Genomic DNA, 14806 nt, shown 5'->3' with positions numbered 1-14806 from the left:
AGGAATTCTGCTTGTGGGGTGTGACCGGAATGAACATGACCAAATCTTCTGCCTGATACCTGCTCTTGGCTCATACAGAAATGAAATTTTTCTTGTGTTTCAGGTTGTGTCATTTCAAATGCAATTTCTGTTCTTTCTGAATGGCCAATTTCATTTCTCCAGGATAGCCCTCAAAGCAGCATCTGGGAATCTTCTCTTTACCTCACTAAGCTTCAGGTATGTATGGTATGAAGTAAATTCAGTTTCAGTGATGTAGAGCAGAGGTCCCCAACCTATGGTGAGTTGTGTAATTATTTCATTATATATTACAATGTAATAACTATGGAAATAAAGTGTACAATAAATGTAATGTGCTTGAATCGTCCTGAACTCCCTCCCACCCCCAGTACATGGAAGAATTGTCTTCCATGAAAACGATACCTGGTGCCAAAAAGTTTGGGGACAATTGATACAGAGAACAAAAAATGTAAACTTAAGCTTCTAATGAACTTGCCAAATAAAAATCTCCTACAGCCCATTGCCTGGCACATTGTAAACACTGAGTAAATGGTAGCTACAATTATCACTATTAGAACATTCTATATAGTTTGTCATCAGGGAAGCAATGTGATGACTCCAATGGAGACAAAATTAAAGGGAGATATTTAATTTTGCCATCAGTGCTACTGAAAAAAAGATATTTCAGTACTTATTGGAGTTTGTCAATCAGAATAAGGGATATATGTAGAAGATGCTACCAAATGCTAACTTTTGATGATAGTTATACTCTATTGGATTCAGCACTGAGCATTTCTAGGCTTTCACTGCTTATAATAATACAATTTTTTTTCCTTAAAAAATCCTATATTCAAAGTTTTATTGAATATCCTCCTAAGGTATGAAAAAGGGAAAACATTACTCTACACATCATATTAAAATAGATTGGTATGTCATGGTTCATCAACTTTCGATTTCACCTGGGCAGTCTAATTACTCAGAATCTAAAAAACGTATCTGTTCTCCAGTAGGTACATAATGAAAACATAAGATTTTATAGCTCTATAGTTTTCAAACCTTTATCTTCTTGGTCTAGTTTGTTTTCACCTTCAAAGATATGCTGATCTGTTGGTAATTTAAAGGCTTCAGGGTTTATAAACAAAGCTGTAATTGTCACTCGAAATTGTATGATGAAAGAAGTCTATCTGTTCCTTTGTGGTATCTCTCAGGAACTGTTGGCTAAACTGAAAAATTCTCTGGGTTCCTGCCACCAAAACTTCAAGTCCTGTAGGGTATGAGGAGAGGTAGGCACAATAAACACGTGGGCAGGTGAAACCAAATAGGAAGTGAAATGCACATGCATGCTTCAGGACTGAGCGCAGATGTCCCTTCCTGGTGAAGGCTTCCCTGTCTCCCTGAGTCCTCAGGTAGAAGGGCTGGCTGCCATCACACTTTGATTCTGCCTCACCTGAGCTTTATCCCAGTGATACTCTTACTGTGGTTATTTGTGTGGGTCTGTGTGTTTCCCATCCTTCTAGATTGGAAGCTGTTCAAGAACTGGACAGCAGAGCCCCACACCATACCTTCATATATTCATTCTACAAATACTTTTGAGAAGCTACTCTATATCAGGTCAAGGTACAGATTAAAAAACAAAGGCATTCCTTTTAGGCATCTTACAATAATATCATTTCATGTCATACTGCAATAAATGCTACAGTTATTGTGGGAGCCCAAAGAAGAAAGCGTCTAACTCAGTCTGGGGGAGGCAGAAAAATAACCACAGAGGAGTTTGTCATAGGAAGAGAAAGATGTACTTCAGGTAGAGGAAATGATATTATGAAGGCACAGAAAGAAAACTATAACAGCTCTAGGCTAGGCAACTTCTTACATATCTTACATCTTCCTGACACTTATCTCTTTACAAATAATCTCCCCTTTACTGAGACAAGAAGTGAGGTTCAGAAAGAGTGAACAACTCTAGATCAGTTTCTACAGAGTTGGTAAACAGTATTTTGAAATTGGGTCTGTCTTTTCAAAACAAGTCTCATGTGTTTGCAACAAGGGTGCCTGGAGAAGATGGGGAGAAATGAGATTTGGGTGGATTTTGCTACTGGAGCAGGGACAGCTGAGTCTACAGGACAAGAAAATTCATGTCGTAGGATTTTTGGATTTTATCTTTAAATTTTATCTTGTAGGCAACTGGAAGCTAGTGGAAGCTGTAAGGCAGGAGAGTGACGTGGTCCATGTTTTGCTTTGGAAGGGTGACCCTGGTCATAGCAAAGATGAGATGGTATTAGCTAGTATGTGAGATTATTCATGCTGTTGTAAAAACTCAGGCAAGCTATGAGGAGAGTCTGGACGAGGTGGTAATAAGAGAGATGGTGTGGAGGGGCTACCTTCAAGACAACTCTGAAACAGAATGCGTAGGAATTGCAGACGAGTCAGTGAGACAGAGAAAACATTAAATATAGCAGATGCTTGACCAATGTTGAGTTGGTGAAGGTAATATTGAAAATGTCCATCCATCCATCCTCCATCCATCCACCCAGCCAGCCATTCATCCATCCATCCATCTATCCTTCCACTGTCTGCCTTATTTCACAAAGGATTTGAAAAAGTTAAGATTGATTCTTTGTTTGATGCTCTCAAAGCCTAAGCACTCAGAATGGCTTTGAAGTCAAACAGTAAGCATGTATGATTATTTCCCATGCCCTCGTGGTGAGAAATAAAAGTCAAATCTCCTTTAGCCATAAGGCTTATAAATGGCAACGAAGGCAAAGACACAGTAGCAGCAGTTGCAGACACATTCCTCCTTCTCTTTCTCCCACTGTTCTACAGTGCAGAGGTGAGCCACGTGCGAGAACCAACTTGACCCTCTCAAAGCTCAGGTCGATAAAACACGCGGTAACACTAGACTTGGTCTCATGGGAGCAAGGCTAGAGGGCTTATTCTGTCGATTAGAAAGATGCCTGAACATCAGAGGAGATGGTTCCCTTGGACTGAGAGTCTGCAGTTGTGAAAAGGGGAGCAGGACTTAAAAAGAAGGGATAAAGGGAGAGACAATGAATACAGTATGCAAAGTTCCTGCTGGGAGCCAAAGGAACTTTCAAGAGTCCTTGCCTGGAAAAGTAGAAAAGGTAATAGTAAACGTAGTCCTCTCCAGGGACCAACCACATGAGAAGGTGCAGACAAAGGAGGCTAAGGTAAAAGAGCAGAGGATACGGAATCTTTCTGGGCAATCTCACATCCTTCATCCGTTACCCTGACTTGGATTGCAGCTGTTTCTCAGAGCTCGGTTTTTATTGGATTCTTTAACTAGCTTGAGCTGCAGATGGTGTATGTTGAAGTTGTCAGCATGCTCTGTGCTCGGAAAATTGGTCCAACAGCAATATGGCCCAGATAACTAACTAATGGAAAATCCTACCACCTTCCAAGGTGATGTGCCTGGACTCCACACTCTGCTCTTCCTGAGACCAGGAATGAGGCTGGAGATTCCTTAAATGGATGTCAAAGGGAACCCGTAGGGAAAATGCAGCTACGTCTTCTCAGTAGTTAAGATTCTCTACGTATGTTCAGTGAGACAGAGGTTTGTTTGTTCTCAACTTGCTGAGAGTATATGGCCTGCGTTGATAATTAGTAAAATGACGTTGAGGAAGGAGGAAAACTATTTTATATGCTCAGTGCAGTCACTCCTTTTCAATCATAATGAGGCCAAATGAGAACTTCGGTTCAGGCAAGGGAAAATTAGGTATGTATTACAGATTAATATTAAGTCTATGTTCCTTATACTCTATTTGTTAATTTCATGAAAAATAGCTTGCTTTCATAATCTCTCACTTCCTTTCCCTTCTATATCCCCATAGATCTGAACACATAAAACTTTTTTTTTTTTTTTTAGAGACAGAATCTTGCTCTGTTTCCCGGGCTGGAGTACAGTGGTGTCATCACGCTCATTGCAGCCTTGGACTCCTGGACTCAAGTGATCCTCCTACCTCAGCCTTCCTAGTAGCTGGGACTACAGCCGTGTGCTACCATGCCCGGCTAATTTTTTATTTTTTGTAGAGACAGGGTCTTACTATGTTGCTCAGGCTGGTCCTGAACTCCTGGCCTCAAGCAATTCTCCCACTTCAGCCTCCCAAAGTGCTGGAATTACAGGCGTTAGCCACTGCACCCAGCCAAAAATTTTTTCCCACCATAAAATTGTTGTTTTGTTTTAGACATTGATCCTGTTACTATTCTTGGAGGAAGGCTTGTTTGAATCCAAGATTTATATCCAATTAATAGAATTTGTAACTTCTTTTTAAGTAACTTTATGGGATAGAAATGACAATGTGTGATTCAAATGAAAGTAATCCTAGAAGCTTTAAAATACTTATATAGATAAACATACTTCTCATCATTTTTGAATTTTAAAATATTGTTAAAACTGTCATACTTCCCTAGAAGTCTTAGGGGTAACATTAACTCTACTTTTGATGTAGACAGTAAGAAGAGAGAAATTAAGTTTTTGGAGGGAAAATCGGAATAAAATTGATTGATATTATCAATAGTGTGTGCAATAATTATAGAACCCCGGAGCTGGAACTAACCTCCTTCCTCCATTTCCAGATGGACTGTATCTAAATAATCCTAGAAATGAGCTGGGTCTCTCCTCTCTCTCTCTGTCTCTCTCTCTCTCAGACTGTAAAGGATTTCCACACTTCCTACCCCATCCTATTAAATAAATTAAGGTAAGAAAGGAAGTCCTCTTTAAAGCATTTATAGCATGGTTGAGATGCATGTGATAAAGTTTACACAGGTAATGGAGTTTTAAAAGTATATCGGATGATGTAAAAAGATGTAAGAATAATATTTTGAAGCAATTTTAAAGAATATGTGAAAAATAACTTTTGTTACATATTGGTGCATGGAGTTGAGTGAAGTTTGGAAACAAGTCATCTAAATTACCTAATTCTATGTACAAAAAAAGAGGATACATCTGCTTATTTTGGTGAGAAAGAAGTAAACTGACAAGCAAGGTGACAATTTCTTGTTTATAACTGTGATATTATAAAATGAGGACCAGCTTGCAGCTACTAAAATAGCAAGTGACCTTCTGCAGCTCAGATTTCAACCACTCAGCAGGTTTTTTCCACCAAAGTGGCTTATTTTAGCTCTCACTAGACATTTCAGCAAATGGGGCTCTCCAAAGGCTACGGTGTCTCAGACACGGATTGCACCGGTGGACTCATTAGAATTCCACATCCTGGGAGTGGGGAAAGTTGAGTACATCTTTAAAAACTGCTGCTTTCAGTGTTATTACTAAGAGCACCCGGTGGCCCAACTGCACCGGGCTGAGAAAGCTGAGGCTCAAAGCTATATATAGCCTTGGAGGGTGTTGTGCCTGAACTTCCTAATTCTCTCCTCCGCCTCCTCCCTTTTTTTCCTTATGAGAAAAGAATGGTTTCTTCTTGGTGAACTATACCCTCTATTCATTTTCCTCCAGGAGGGATTTTTTTTTTTTTTTTAAACTCGGAAGTATTCTTCCTAAAATACTATATCTGAGCCTCAATCAAAATGATTAATGGATTTTTAATTTGTCACTTGCCTTAAGGATCTAGACAGCCACTGAATTCTCTGTTTAGTTTATGCTACTAGTGTGAAAGTGGAATTCTTAGGGGATTCACTTTGAATTAATGCCAAGATATCTCTATGGACTTGCTCAAGGCATATTTTAAGTGCCTGCGTTCGGTTTTCATAATATCGAGATTCCTCAGAATCCCAGCTCTGAAGTGGTAACTATAATATAGTAAAACAATTTGTTGAAAGGTGAAACATTTAACCAAATGCACATTTGGCCTTTTTGACAACAGACCACTGGTTTTACAAGTTTCTGTCAATAAATAAAACAAGTCTAGTGGTAACATCAGAAAAGACAATGTCATTTAAAGACCTTTTTGATTTTTCTAATCTCTATTGAGAGTGTTATTTTTAGTATAAATAGAATTCTGCTGTCAGAATAAAAATATCAATAATACTTAAGTTTAAAACAGCAATCTACTAGTGATCTGTAGCCTCAAAAGAAAAGGAGTAGATTTGACATTTGGGTTCCTCAGATTCTTTTAAGCAGAAATTGGGGCATAAATAATCTATAACTTATTTGTTGGCTCAGTTCATGGTCCACCCAGTCATTACTCTGTCCCCGATGAATGAGGATAGCTTCTAATCTCCTTTTCATGTAAATTCCATTGCCAACTTTTATATCAGAGAATGGCATAACTGATTTTTACTTCATGTGGACCTGAATGTTCTAAGACCAATTTGTTCTTAGAGTTCTTCAGAAAAAATATATTGATAAAATATAAGATTGTGTAATTAACTTTAAACAATAATGAAAGCATGATAAAACAATGAAAAAGTCTGATTCATACAGATAACAGTAATATCTGGGTAAGGACTGAATGAACACATTAGTATGATGGTTAACATTTTCTCAAATTTCAGGAAGCTACAGTAAGATAGCATTTTATAGAAGGTAAGAAAGAAGGAAATAAAGAAGAAAGAAGAACTGAAAGACCCTATATACCATTTACGTTTAAGCAGAGTGTATCTAAAGGAAAACAATCACAAGCAGCTAAAACAAGTTAAATATCTAAGAGGGTGCTTTCTTAATTATTTAATAACGGAAAGCTGTTTTGGATCACAAGCATTTTGTTATATTGCAATAGTGCACGTCTAATTTTGGGAAATTACAGTTTCCTTTCTTGAAACTAGTTGACGAAATTGAGAAAGAATCTATTATGAAAACATTACATTTTAAGTGAACTTTCATAGTAAAAGATCTCCTTCACAGAACAATCGGAAAAGATGAACTTACTTAAATGTCCTGCGATTGATGAATATTAAGGGAGCTATATGATAAGACAGAGAAAGTCCACAGGGCCCCATCTAGTCTTTTAGATTGTGCCTTTGGGGAAGTCACTTAACCTCTTTAACTCTTAGTTTTTTGGGGTTTGATTTTCCATCTGCAGAAGGATTTGGCAGCAACAACGTTTTCTAAGGGCTGTGTGAAGCACGACAACTTGAGTCTGAGAGGCTACATGGGAATTTGTCTTTGTTTTGATGCATGAGGGAGAAGTCTCGCAGAGTCACGGAGGATGAGAGTACAGCACAGTCTTAAAAGCACTTGAAGTGTCTTAGGACAAACAAAAGCAATACAATCTGGAGGCCATTAAAATCCTTCCTCACTCTCCTTTAAAAACTACACCTCCACATGCCACCCAAAAGACAACTACTGGGACACAGATGATGAAACCTAATTATGGAAATTGCTCAGGGCCATCATTAGGATTGATTTTTTACTATTTGAATTTTGTTGACATATGGATTGATTGTTAAGTTAAACAGAAGCACCCCCTACCGCCCTTTGGGAAGTTTAGTCAATGCATTTCTGACCTTCAGGAAGAACTAATTTAGAGGTAATCTTTGGAGGCCATTTTTATATTTTCAAACACTTAACCTAAAATTTAAAAAGTAATTTGATTACTTTAATAGTGCATTTAGTTGACTAATGTTTTAAAAAAAGTGTTTTCTTATGGCTTCTTATTACACCAAATTGTTGCAGAACAAACCTGTCCGAAAACCAAGTAGTGGTTCCCCAAAAGGCCCAATAAATATGGCTCGAATTTACATAGCAAATTCATTCTCCTCAGTGTTAAGATTATGTTGTTGACAGAAAGCTTACATCCCCAAACAAAATCAAACAAACAAAAAGATTTTCCAGCTGAAAACCTTTCCAACATGTTTCCCCACATTTGTAAACATCACGGAAATAAATACCGTGCTGTTTAGCAAAGAGTGCCTGTTAAGTTGGTTGTATGACTAACGACACCGGAGTATATTGACCTCCATCAACCTGGAGATTACCTGGCATTTCTGTATTCCATGGCCCATGTGGCATTTTAACCCTAACCAGCTCTTCCAAAAATTGGTGCTTGAATGTGTAGCTAATGTATTACATATCCACCCCAGCCAGTGGAAAAGCAATTCAGAGCTCCGAGAGCCAATGTCAAAGCTTGCAATGCCTTAAAAGTATGGCTTGTCTGCTGTATATCTTGAAATACTATTCAACGTGCAAATTGTCTCTAGGGGCTGTTTCAGAGGTCACGTCATAAATATAAACATTCTCTCTTCCTACAAGTCACAGGCAGAACCTTCTGAAATCCCCTTTCCTTTTGCTTACTGTAGAATATTTGATACGTACCATGGCTTTTGAAATTAAGTGTATAAAATGTAATTGGCTTTTCAGTAGCTTCTTAATAACATTTTTTTTTTGTTGGTAGATTTTAGAATCTTCTTATGAAGTTCTGAATTCTAAGTCAAAAATTAATCCCAAACTAGTATCTCCAGGGGAAGTCCACTGAGGAAGATCAATTTTACACAATTTTAACTTAAAGTAGAAAAGGTGCTTTAGAAGGTTTATCTAATCTAGTGAATGCTAGCACATTAAGAAAGCTGTATTAACAGAGGTAAAAGCATGTAGTGACTAATATGCACACATGTACTGTTAAGTGCTATGTATGTTTATGAGTACTTGAATTGAGCGTATATATGTGTGTTGCTTGTGATGTAAATCATCTTTATGTTCGTTTGGAACCTTGCTGGTCACAAAGTGCTTTGTATATATTATATCATTTATTCCAGTTGTGGGAATCACTGCACATATTACTAGGTGATTGTAGACCTTCTTTGGCCAGGGGTTATTACAGGATACCTAGAAAGATACAGATTCGGATGACCCTAAGGAAGAACTGTAGAGTCCTTGGATCCAGGTACCCTCTAGGATAATTCACGGCTGTGAACTGGTTAATAACATAGTTGTAACCATGGTAGGTAGAGATCCTAGGAATACGGAAAATTGGCCCCACACTTGGGGAGTTTGTTTTTGAGATAGAAGCATCCCTAGGGAGATATCTTGTGGGTGCTGTTAAAATTTCAGGAGTCAAGTAAGTCCCTCTCCAGTGACCCAGGTGACCTGGGTAGGTTGGCTGCTCAGTAGTCAAGAAAATATCTTCATTGTATGAACATATAGTTGTTTTTCCCTCAAGAGGGGCTTGGAAGTGACCAGGTTGTAGTGAGCTCAGGACAGGTGCTTTTGCCCTGAAGCTGTATCTGTGCAGCAGCTAATGCCTCAACTTGATTGCATGTGAACTTGGGGTGGTTTGGGATTGGCTACCACCCTCTCCTGGAGCTTCCCCTGATGTTCATTTTAATATGATTTCTTTTTTTTTTTTTTCCAGGAGGGTGGATGAAGAGGCTGGTGCACAGTTCTGGTTTGATAGTCGTTATTAACTGTATGTTTGGCGGGGTCATTCTACCAGGGAAGGCCCTGAGCGTTGTCCTGCTCCTTGGGAGGGAGGCGTGCTGGCCACTGCCATCGACAAGCTCATCAGCATCATTCAGGATTGCCTGGTTGCCTCGAAGTCCCCTCCTCTCCACTACCCTATCCTTCTCCATGTGAAGTGGCTATAACAAGGGCACTATTTGTACACATGACCAAAGCCCTGCAGGAGGTGAGAGAACCATAATCCTTCAGTCATTCAGTCTAACTCTTTTATTTTTCAGATGATGAGACAGAGCTTCAGACAGCTAAACCAATTTTGAATAAGTTCACATGGCTAGTATGCAGGTTAGGACACCCAATTTCAATGTGCCTTCCCCAAAGTGCTTGCAAAGGGTGTGTGTTTGGGGCAAGGGTAAGAGAAGGGTAGATGACAAGGGACGTTCACAAGATGTTTTCCCTTGAGGAAAGAAAGAAAGAGCTAAAGACACTGGGTTTCCTTTCCCCATATTGTTTAACTATTTTTTTCTTGCTAGTTTAGTCTACTTCTATCTGTTTTTATGACCTACTAGACAGTTACTCCTAAATTGAATGCCTATCTGTATTTGATACAGTGTACTATCACAGGACACAAGAAATATATAGCAAAGTTAAATTCTAGTCTGTGTATCACTTCTGCATGGGTAGTTAAATATGCATAATAGATTTAAACAGTTGTGAAATATCCATAAAAGCATATGTCATTAAAGGTGCTACTTTAAGACTACAGCATCTGCTTGGGGTTCTCAATACGCAACAATAGAAACATGACCAACTTTTATAGAATACTGTAAAATAAAAAACCATTGGTAATATCTTCTGTGTTTCTATGTAGGCTTGATAGAATAAGTAGTACATTACAGGGACTAGATCACTTTTAGGCCAGTCTCTTTTTGTAATTTCTAACTATTAATACTCAGTTTCTATAATAGATTAATTTTTAAGAAAAGAATTTATATGTATTTTTGTTGCTTAAAATTCCAGACTCTATAACCAGAACACAAAAGAGGTATGAAAATAAATCTATGGTTAAGACCATATACTATGAAAATAAATCTATGTTTAAGACTATATAATGAATATATGATGAATTCGGATTTCATCATCTTCATCTGGAGAGAAAATTAATGAGTACAATAGAAAACCCAGGTGAGGCACAGACAAGGCAACTTATCCCCTTAGCATCATAGCTAATTTGATAGATTTTTTTTTTTCTTCTTTAAAAGCATGTTGTTTGGTTGTTTGAATAGTCTTGTTTGGGACCTCATAGATACATTGTCAATCACCTTTCAGCTTAAAAGAGCTTTCATTAAGAGTATTAGTCCTGTAGAATCCTACAACACACCAGAGCGCTATAGTTGGGGAGCAAAAACCAGAGGTTCCACTTTCCTTTTCTGCTTGTTTGCTAAGTATCTTTCAGCTAGTTTCCTCTCCCTGCCACCAACCACCGCAAAATTTTATTCCCAAACATATAACACATCCATCATGCCAGCCTGAAGTAAAATTCCAGCTCAACCCAGTTAATATTTCTGTCTAAATATTAATTTGCAGCTTACTGTTGCCCTTCTTTTATTTCATGGCTTCTTTCTCCTATGGGATTTTAAAAAACCAAGGGATGTAATTCCTGAAATGTTTCATGGTTTTCTTTTTGCTTACCCACATTTTGTCTTCTAGTCTCAAAACTACGGGAATAAAATGTTACCAATAAGAGATGTAGCTCAGAGTGATCGATACCCGCCGTCTCCCTCCTCTCCAGGAGAGCGTGGTCCCGTCGTGCCCAGGATGTATAATATGTGACACTATGAGTTGCAATTACTGTATTTATCTTCATGGTGTTTCCTAGATGGTGTGGTCAGAAACCTTGTTCTGCTCTTCTTGAGTGTCTGGCACATTTCAAAAATAGGCTTTTGAAGAAATGCCTGGCAGTCTAGGGCAGCGGAATGACTTAGTGTTAGAATTTAAGCTTTACCACTTAAACTCTGTGCCCTAGAAACACCCTTAATTCTGGTCCTTAATTTCTATATCTGTACAATTGGATGGTTTCTTCACTGCTGATCTGAAAGCATTGATGTGAGGTGCAAATTGACTAAAATGCATGAACGGTTTTTTTACATTTCTCTCCGTACATAAAGCATTATTATTAGAGGCCTTAACCTGGGAAGTTTATTGTTCCTTTGGTGAACTTTCAGAAAGACAAGTTTATTTCTTTGGGAGAATATTCCTGACTCTAATAATATTCATTTAACTTACTTTTTGGGATCTGCATGCAGTTGCTTATATAGTTGTGCTATGGTTCTTAAACATGCATTTTTTATTAAAAATTTCAAAATCATAAGACCTTATACTACACGGATTGATCTAAAAACTGGTTTTTTAAAAGGATCTACTTTTAAGATGCCCCACTCTCAAAATAATGACCTGGTGGTACACATTTCATTATTCTCTCAGAAACCAGAGGAAGCAGATCAGGACTTCCAGTAGTCAAGAATGATAAAAAAATTTTTCGATGCGACATAACTTTAAATTTACCCAGTCAGAATGTGGTGAAAATCAGATTTTCTGTTTTGTCTGCACAGGGATCTTTCAATGACAGGTTGCCACCAACCAGATTGGTTTAGATGCCCATTAATCGAATCAAGTCAAAATGTCAGCATGTGAACTCCGTAAGCTCCAGTTTGTAGCACTTAGAAGGATGTGAGATAGGTAGCAAACACCAAACGTGTTTTTCTGTGAGAATGCCAACCAGCTTGTGAAGGACCATCATTGTTTTCTGGGAGGAAATACACTACGATGGTTACTCAGACCTGGACTCTTATGTATTCTTTTGCTTTTTACAAGGTATGTAAGTTCTGAGCCTCTATTTTTTTCATCTGTGAAATGGGTATACAAATATATAACAAGCATAGTGAGATTGTTATGAGAATTAAATATAGGACGTTGCTCAGCACAACGTAGGTGTTCAATAAAAGGTAATTATATTACCTTCAATAACCAGTGATGCCATTAAGTAATAAATAATTATATCAATTATATTATTAATAATAATGATGCTTACACATGACAAGTATTGTACTAAGAACTCACAAATGCATATTAACTCATTTAATCCACACACACAGATAAGGACTATTATTGGCCTAGGTTTACAACTGAGACACAGAGAAGTTAAATAAATTGCCTAAGGGAAAAGGCTTTCAGGCTTTTCAGGTTTTGAACTCAGGCAGTTTGACTCCAGAAACAGAGCTGTTAGCCACCGTATTGATTCACTGATGCCTTCCTGACCAAAAATACTGTTAAGAACTTAGTGTTTTAGCGAAATGAGTGGCAATTTTTTGGATGGTGCAGGAAACACAGTGTATCACACTATTGTCACTCATCATAGGTGCTTAAGAGTTGACACTCATAGAATGGGTTTGTGTCCACTAGGTGGCATTGCTGTTTTAACAAAACGTGAACCAAGCACCTATTTAGGTTTAGGAGTCTGCTAAATTTGAGAGCGCTTGCAGGACGTTCTGTTGCATCTCTTAAAGTCTGATGGAAGAAGCCTCCAACATTTAGAACATATCTAGAGATCTCTAAAGACTAATTTTTATCTTAAAATAATTAAGAAAATATATATGCTAGTTCATTTTGCATGTTAATATATGTGCAAAATATATGGCTAAATTTTGAGATTATCCATTACAGTCCAGTTCTATCAGTTCATAGAATAGACTCTGGACCAGAGGGGAAAATGACTTGTTCAGGCTAACACAGACCTGATGGTTTTCGCTGTACTTCTCTTTCCACAATACTTCCTTGATGATGCTAAATCACAAAGAAACTGTGATTTCTGGACACTTAGAAGATTTCCCTTTTGGGTATGGGGCAGAAGATTGCTCAAAAATTATGAGTTTTTGTTTCATTAGGATTTAAATTATGTTCCAAATTAATAGTAGAATCAGGAACTTAGATATCAAGTAGTATAAATGCAAAAAAATGGTACCTTTCCTTCTTGAAGAGATTGAGTGGCTCTATTTTAAATGACTGTCCCTATCAGTTGGCAATGCAGTTTATGAATACTAAACCCAGGCAGGTAGCAGGTTAATGCAAGAGCACAAGGACTCTGGAATCAGACTGCCTGAGGAAGATGCTGGCTCTATCAGTTAGTAACCATAGGACTCTGGGACATCATGAGATACCTCTAAGCCTATTTCAGCATCCGTAAAATAGAAATAATATTTTTCCCTATTTTTGAAGATGTTTATGAAAACTAAACATGTAAAGTGCCTGTGATGTAGTAGAAACAAGATTAAAGATCACAATAATAATTGACTATTTTTGTTATTACAGTTGATGTTTACTTTTCTATGACTCTCATTTGTCAAAGTCATCACAGGTGCCTTATCAACAACTTTACTCACTGTCACATGCTGAATTACTAAAAGGGAGAAATAATATTTCAGGTTTATAACTGTGAAACATTGTTTCTTCCTCAGCCAGATGGTACAAGAAGCCAAGAATATGGCCGTGTATTTCATTATGTGTTCACAGCAACTTAATTTAAAACACTTGTAGGCTTTAGGCTCCTGTTTGCAGGTTAGACAGAGAAGATGACTGAGCACATGGCATAAAACAATAATAGCTAAGAGTTATTGAGCACTTGCTGAGTCCAACACATTGCTATGTTTTTACAATTATTAACTCATTTAATTCTCACAACGTCCCTGAGAGCTATGGACTGATGCTTTCCCCTTTTTAAAGATGAGCAAGTTGGGATTGAGAAACTTGCTCCAGCTGAAATAAAAAGCCACAGAACTAGGGTTTGGATGCAAGTAGATTGGTTCTTACTCACTCTGCTCTGTCACCTTTTAGGGTGAAATGTGAGGGAGCCTCAAAGTTTCCTGAGCTCTAGACTGCTTTCCCCAGTACACTAAGCCCTGCAACGAAGCCTGGGATAGCTACGATTAGCTTAGCTCTTCTAGGCTACTGTTAACATGCAACCCTGTTACCCAGGAGGGTAACGTGTTAAGCTTACATCAATATTTTTTATGGTAGTTGGTTGATGAGATTAGCTGGTTAAACGTTTAATGGACTTTTGAGTTTCACAGGGTAAAACAAAGTTGCAACAGGTCAGAAGAGAGCTTGCCTAAGATAGGGCACTCTTGAAGATCACTCCTTATGAAGTGAAGAAAGAGGATCAGGTTGCTGATGCAATCATGCCTATGACTAGCTTATTTGTTCCTCTTGTGTTCTGTAACATTCCAGACTATACTCTTTTCATTGCTGTAATTAAGAATCCCATATGGAATTCTTGAATTCAGATTTACGAGAACCTTAGCTGTCTTCTGGTCTACTCCCCTGACTTTATAAAGAAGGAAACTGAGATACTGTTTGCTTAAGATTTTAGAGGAAGAGTTGGACCCCTGTTCATTTGGTTATTCTATACTGTTTCTGTATCTCTTAGCTATTTCACTTTGAATAGCATCA

General features: G+C 37.9%; 1 protein-coding gene across 1 annotated transcript in view; it reads right to left on the bottom strand.

Annotated features, from left to right (window-relative positions):
* The window catches only part of RORB (RAR-related orphan receptor B), a 179995-nt gene that overhangs the window by 25099 nt on the left and 140090 nt on the right, over nucleotides 1-14806 (bottom strand). The window lies entirely within an intron of this gene.

The sequence above is a fragment of the Propithecus coquereli genome, unplaced genomic scaffold (genome assembly GCF_000956105.1).
Source record: "Propithecus coquereli isolate 6110/MARCELLA unplaced genomic scaffold, Pcoq_1.0 Scaffold211, whole genome shotgun sequence".
Lineage (NCBI taxonomy): Eukaryota > Metazoa > Chordata > Mammalia > Primates > Indriidae > Propithecus > Propithecus coquereli.
The sequence above is the reverse complement of the archived record's forward strand: the minus strand, read 5'-3'. Positions and strand labels throughout refer to the sequence as shown.